Source organism: Urtica dioica, chromosome 5, assembly GCF_054948205.1.
Source record: "Urtica dioica subsp. dioica isolate 48M chromosome 5, U.dioica_male_clone48M_v1_H2, whole genome shotgun sequence".
NCBI lineage: Eukaryota > Viridiplantae > Streptophyta > Magnoliopsida > Rosales > Urticaceae > Urtica > Urtica dioica.
The window spans coordinates 32,566,152-32,571,726 of NC_142760.1; the positions used below are offsets into that span (position 1 = coordinate 32,566,152).

At 32.4% G+C, this 5,575-nt stretch overlaps 1 long non-coding RNA gene across 1 annotated transcript; it reads right to left on the reverse strand.

The window, feature by feature from the left end:
• Nucleotides 1-2,766: 2,766 nt before the first annotated feature.
• LOC149397949 (uncharacterized) lies at nucleotides 2,767-4,782 on the reverse strand. The gene is made up of 3 exons (XR_016296925.1): nucleotides 4,465-4,782; nucleotides 3,751-3,812; nucleotides 2,767-2,910 (listed from the first exon to the last, which is right to left on the reverse strand). It is a non-coding gene; the product is annotated as an uncharacterized LOC149397949 (long non-coding RNA).
• Nucleotides 4,783-5,575: the final 793 nt, after the last annotated feature.

A 5,575-nucleotide genomic window follows, 5' to 3' on the forward strand; every position in this document is an offset into this window, starting at 1 on the left:
TGTCTATAAGAATTGGGGGTTCGTCTTTAAGAAATCGACCATGATATCACAATCGTTGTTATGCTCGATCTGGCTTCTGCGATCAGGTATATTATTACTTCATCGTCAATCCAACGATTGAGAGGAAAAGAAAAAAAATGAAATAAACGTACAAAATAAAATAATAATTAACTTACAGAGGACAGTCGTGCGATCGATAGCGAATGGGGTCATAGGATAGTTACTCATATACCAACTGTGACGACCCAGTTCTCCGGACTGTCTTACTTGTCTTATTTTTTTTAAAAAAATCATCTCAATTTTTCTTAAGTTTAAAAGTAAGACTATTAAGACGGTCCAAGAAACTGATTCATCACAAGTCCAGAACCGAAATTTGTTTATGGAGTTTCTCAAATACTATATCAAGTTTTAATATCCTATTTTCAAAATCCGGTTATCCGGTTTTTAATAATCTGGATTCAGTTTTAAAAACAGTTTAAAGGACCGTTTATCTAGTTCTTAAAATCCATAATCACTTTGAAACTAGTTTTTAAATTCATATCCGCAGGTTAAAAATAATTGCAATGATTAAAATTCGAGTAAAAATTAATCATAAAATCCTAGCATGATTATTTATTTTTCATTATGAAATTCTGTATAATGAGAGAAGCAGGATGTCGCACACAATGTAGTGACAATGTGTTCAACAACTTGCTATGATGCAGAAACTGGGTAATGAAATAAAAGGTGGGTAGAGTAAATGACACATAATATGGTAACCCAGTTCAATGCAGCATCACCTACGTCTGAAGGCTCACATCCAATGGAAATGAATTTCATATAAAGTAGTCAATAGTACAAACATGGACTTATATGAATAGAGCAAATAAAAAATGCCCCAAGTCTATTACTACAAGTGATTACCAAGTCAGGAACTCCCCATGAATTTGAGATTCCTCTCAATTCCACTCTCCAAGTACTCTCCTATGCTTGGAAACCGTCAATGACAACTTGCGCGAACACTTCAATCACGAACCACAAGAACCCACAATCTCACAAACACTCAGATACAAATGTGTGTTTTTGAGAAATACACTGCTAAAGATCAAAATATCCAGTTTCCCAATCCGCCAATCGAGCACGTCTAAGAACACTGAATATTTTATCAAAAACGTCAAGAGGATGCTAGGGTAGAAGCTCAGCTTTTATAGCAGTCCAATCCAAAAGCAAGACAACTTAGGGTTTCCTTACCCATACAAGCGGCAAGATGAACAAGGAATGTCTTCAGCAAAGAATATGGCATAATAGACGGCGAAAGATGTCACTAACAATCTTGAAGCATAATGACCGACATCTTTCGCGAATGCTTGCAACGTAAAAATAAGCCAACAAACCAATGACAACAAACTCCCCATTTGGCTATTTTTCAGGCAAGCGAAACAAACAACATAACAGCAAGACAAGTTTCTAGAGGTAGGAATAACCAGACTAATTATAAAAATGGTCTCTTCTCCTGCCATATTCAAAGCCTCAAACTGTGTGGTGAGAAGTTGAAGCTTTGAGTTTTGCACTTTGGCAGTTCCCTCATGAGCAACGGCAAGGATATCCCAAGCATCTTTGGCACTTATGCACGTTTTGATAATCCTGAAAATGTTTTTGTCAACACCATTAAAGATAGCATTTAGAGCACGAGAATTACCAAGAGCATCCTTATCTTCAGCAGCACTCCAGTCTTTCTCAGCCTTAGTGCCAGTAATAATACCCTTGTCATCAGCAGTCACAAGAGGAGTCCATCATGAATTTCAAGAAAACAACCATGCGAGCCTTCCAATACCCATAATTCATTACGTCAAGTATCGGAGGTCGATTGACAGAGCCACCTTCCCTGGAACTATCCATCTCAAAAGATAATTTATTGAACACACAGGAAGCCAACCTAGAGATTGGGTGCCCGCCTCTAATACCAATTGAAATTCTGTATAATGAGAGAAGCAAGATGTCGCACACAATGTAGTGACAATGTGTTCAACAACTTGCTATGATGTAGAAACTGGGTAATGAAGTAAAAGGTGCGTAAAGTAAATGACACACAATATGGTAACCTTTTTCGATGCAACGTCACCTACGTCTGGGGACTCACAGCCAGTGAAAATGAAATCACTATAAAGTACTCAATAGTACAATCATGGACTTATATCAATAAAGCAAATAAACAATGCCCTAAGTGTATTACTTCAAGTGATTACCAAGTCAGAGACTCCCTCTGAATTTGAGACCCCTCTGAATTCCACTCTTCAAGCATTCTCCTATGCTTGGAAACCGTCAATGAAAACTTACGTGAACACTTCAATCACGAACCACAAGAACCCACAATCTCACAAACACTCAGATACAAATGTGTGTTTTTGAGAAATACACTGCTAAAGATCAAAATACTCATTTTTCCAGTCCATCAATCGAGTACGTCTAAGAACAGTGTGACAACCCGATTTTTCGGACCATCGTACTTGTCTTACTTTTAAGTTTTAGGAAAAAAAAATGGAGATTTTTTTTACATCGTAATTCATGGCAAATTAAATCTAAGTATAAAGAAGTATCTTCAAATATCTCGAATACAAAGTTGAATATATAAGAAGTCCATTTTAAAAATTAATAAATCATTTAATCATATTTTATAAAATACGAAATAGAAATTTGAAAAAAAAAATGCGATTGTGAAATATCAAGATATAAATAAAAATATTATACTCAACATATATAGATAACGCTTTTAATACTTCATAACTTATAATCATAAAAGAAAAACTTTAAAGCTTATTTTTTTAGTGACTCGTGGCGGAAGACTTATTTTGTGAATAAAAACCATAACCTAACCCGCTCGCTATCGACGCCGCTAGTCCACCTTGCTCAATTTTTTTGCAACTTGTTTACCTACAGCACATACGTAACATTTTCGTGGAAATGAGCTAACGCTCAACGAGAACAATATAAAACTTACAATACAAGATGAGTAATGCAATGCATGAACCGATTATTAGTGTTTTTTGTTCTAAAGGTGACATGGTCCTTCTTAATATAAATCTTATCATATTTTATTCGGGGTTCCCCTAGAGTAGTCGTACCAATTTTCAGTGCGCACTTTGGAGACGAAGATATGGGGTTGCAAGGTCCCATACTTTGCTCGATCTTATAAACTTATAACATATGAGATATTTGCGCATTTGGGCCCATAAGTCGGCTCGAGAAATTCTCCTTAAGACCTCCGTAACTCGAGGTGGTACGACCCTCTTACTTATCTTTTCACTTTATTATTTAGGTGACATGTAATATAGATACACATCATACATGAAATGATTATAAACGAAACAAAACATGACATAGCTTATCAATGCATATGAAACATAACATTGGTCAATAGAAAACATTAACTAGCATCTCATACATCATACAAAAATTTACTTAGCATAAAGACATGCGCAAACTTCAGCATACATAACGTCATATGAATTCAAAAACATGTCGTCAATACTCAATCATCATCACTTATCACATCATAAGATAGCATGGGCTAAAATTCATAAACGTATACATATAATCATCGCATAATATATAACACAGTCATAAATCATATTATCATACTTAAACATATCATATCATTTTATTACTATAAACAAAACCACATAATAATATCAAACAAACCATGTCATAAATAAAAAAACTCATCATAATTTTATTTAAAACTAATATGTACTGTAGTGAGATTGTTCTCACCCGAAGTTGAATATTACGATCTTTGATCGTGAACAGCTTAAACGCTCTACTCGGTTCAAAGCCTAGAAGGAATAATTAATAATTAGAATATCACTTAATACCCACTAAAAAATACTATTTTGGACATGAAAAGTTTGTGAAAAAAAATCAGAATTCATAGCTAGGAGAAATTACTAAAATGCTCTTAGACATGAGATCTTGATGAAATAAAACCGTTGCGATAAATTCTGGAAAAATTCTAGAAAATATAAATTAAGCTTTTGAACATTTTTTTTCCTAAAGCGACGCTCTCAAAATCAGCGTTTTACTATTTCTTCAAACTCATATTCATAAAACAGTCCATTTAAACTTATACATTTCAAAAAGCTACAAAAAGGTTAAAATCAACTATATTTAATTTTAAATTCTCTGTAATTAGGTTACAAACGGTTTTACAAATAGTAGAAGAAACAATATAATTTTTTTTTCATAAACATAAACTTGTGTCATTCTAAATGAACAATTGACAACCTAAAAAATAATAACAAAAATTTGAAAAACTTAAAACACGAAGGTTGTTGATCTCAAAATAATATTGTTTTACTCGTCATTCATACATTAGGGAAATCAAAATAAAATATTAGATTTTTGGTTTCCATAAAAACATATATAAATAACATTATGGTCATGAACATATTGCAATTGCAGACCATGAATTACTAACGAACATAATACCTTTGAAATGGTTGGAAAAGAAAACTCGCATATTACTTAGAACACCGACAGATTAGGGATTAGAAAGCTTTGGTAGTTATGAAATTTTCTCTGGGATATGAGTGTGTGGGAAAGATAGAGAGAAAAAGGATGATGAAAGTTATGAGAAAAAGTTCTCTTTATTACTATTATTTTTTTCTTTCTTTTCTTTAGGCTAGAAAGATTGAGATATCGCATAAGAAATATCCACAAAGAAAAACTTCTGAATTCATCCCTATTGAAATGAACATTCGTAGACAGTTTTGAAAATATCTCCTAATCAATCACGTATAAAAATTAAAACACTCTAACTTATTCTGATCTATTGACTTTCCTTTTATTAAAAACTGCCAGCCCACCCACCTTAAACGTATCTTAAATTTTTTTAAAGTAAAAGCTATATTTGTATATATTTATTCTCTAATACATGTTTGTAGTAAAGGCATTCACACAAAAGAATTCTATGAATGCACGAGACTTTTAGTATTCCTTAATAAAAAAATATTACCGTGCTATAAATGTGAAGGGATTAAAACCAAACGTCAACTTTTATCTTATCAAAATATTTTAGTCAAGAATCAGGAAGCTTTGTTTTCCCTTAAAGAACTACATAATATATAAATATTTATTGCCTATTTGATAGAGTAAAAAGTTATGCTTTAAACAATATATAGGACTTTATGAATTATTAACTTTTTGATGCCAATGTCAAGCTCTGGTATTAAGTTATTAAACGTTTCCCTGGTATTTAGTTAAAAGTTCATACGCATATATATATATTTATACGCTACACCATAAACCATCTTAATATTCATATGATATAAATCTATATCAAGATTTTTTTTTTTTGTTTGTAATATATTGGGTGATAATTCTCACAACTTTGCCTTGAAATAATAATAATAAAAAAATATATTCAAATCACCAAAAGAAAGAATAAACCCTTCATAGCACATAACAAACAATTTCATCTTAAAACTCACATCATAAAATTTATGATTTCGTAATGGCTAGACTTCGGAGTTTCACAAACAGTGAATATTTTATCAAAAGCGCCAAGAGACTACTAGGGAAAAGCTCGGCTTTATAACAG